We start from the raw sequence: 1,843 nt of genomic DNA, 5'->3' as shown, positions 1-1,843 counted from the left end.
TTGAAAAGCTTTATTCCTAGGAGTCAAATGGAAGGCAGCATTCTTTACCATGTGTTTTTCTCGTAGGATTCGTGGGGTCCACCTGCTGGAGCAAATACATTTGTTGTAGTTCAATTGATCAGAGCATTGCCTTGTCAAGGCGAAAGCTGCGGTTTCGACCCCGTCAGTCGCGACGACTCCAATAAAAATATCAACTCATCTTTCCCTTCTTTATTTCATAATGAAAGGGCTCGCTTTGCCCGTTAAGAGTTGGTAACCCATTTATAACACAGTCATTGAACACCATGGTTTTGATAAACTAATAAATCTCGGCTACCATGACTGATTCTGGCAGCCCCCATAGTTTTGATTGACCAGTAAATCATCGGACACTATGGTAAATTCCGACAACCACCATGGTTTTGATAAAGTATGATATCATATTCATTTATTTCATCAATTTATTTGGGTTTTCCATCTTTTCAAATTTTTTCCATTAATTTATTGGGATTTTCTACTAACATCAAGCTTGCTTCTTCAATAGGCTTGTTAGGCCGGAGTTTTGCACAATAAGGGTTACATTCAACGGATAAGAAAAAAATTAATAAGAGAAAAGGAAATGTAGAAGAAAGAAGGAGATAGAGGACAAGGTAAAAGCATTGTTAACAAAAAAAGACAAGTAGTTCACATTGAAAACGAAAAGCAAAAATCTTACTTTGATTCTTTTACTTACATATTATTTTTCTTAGGTATTTTTTAACAACTACGTTACAAAATTAGTGATAGACAATTAGAAAAAATATTTCAAAATGTTCATATTTATATTGTATAGGTTTTCAAACCAAGTATTAGAATTATATTAATGATATACTAAGTAAATATTAAATACCTTTAAACTATTACCTCTTAATGCAGAATAGTAGATACATATTTTTTTTCTTATGTGTTGTATAAATTGCATTTGTACAGCGGAATATTGAATCAATGAAATACAACAATTAGTGAAAAAATAATTACATAACACAATCACACAATGTAGACACTCCAATTTTAACTGGGCCTCTCTTTTCCACTCAGTGTGGGGACCTTTCGTAACAATATAATGATTCACATAAGGAGGGGTTGAGTCTGTATTCTGGAAATTTGAAGGACTTTTTTGAAATATCTTATTGAGTATTTTTTATTAAATCAAGTCCCTATCATCAAATCCTTGAAATTAAGCTCATGTTATTGAGTCTCTGTTATTGAGTACCTAATAAGTGAGCCATTTTTATTAAGCCTTTGGGTAGTTAAAATTGAAATCCCTGTTAATTGAGTCCTTGTTCTTAAGTCCTTATTTTTAAAATTGAGTTATTGTTAATTGAGTCATTTTTCTTAAGTCCTTATTTTTTAAAAAATTGAGTTCATGTTATTGAGTCCTTGATAAATGAGTCATTTTTATTAAGCTTTAGGTAGTTAAAATTGAAGTCCCCATTAAATGAGCCCTTTTTATTAAGGCTTTATGAGTTGAAATCGAGTCCCTGCTATTTTTCGAGTCCTTGTTATTGAATTCGTGCTATTGAGTCCCTTTTATTGAAGTCTTATTGAGTCGGAATCAAGTCCCAGTAATTTTAGAATCAAGTCCCAGTTTCTTTAAAATTAAAGTCTTTTTATTGAGTCCCCTTATTAAATGTGCTTTATTGGAGTTCTTGTGATTTAAAATTGAGTCCTTTTTTTATTGAGTCTTTTTTGTTTTAAAATTGAGATTTTTTTATTTTTTTATTAAGTCCTTTTTATTTTAAAATTAAGCCCTTTTTAAAAATTAAGTCCTTTTCAAAAATTGAGTCCTTTTGTGTTAAAATTAATGGATTCATTTTGTCCTTTT

The sequence above is a fragment of the Malania oleifera genome, chromosome 8 (genome assembly GCF_029873635.1).
Source record: "Malania oleifera isolate guangnan ecotype guangnan chromosome 8, ASM2987363v1, whole genome shotgun sequence".
NCBI lineage: Eukaryota > Viridiplantae > Streptophyta > Magnoliopsida > Santalales > Ximeniaceae > Malania > Malania oleifera.
Note: the sequence above shows the minus strand (reverse complement) of the source record.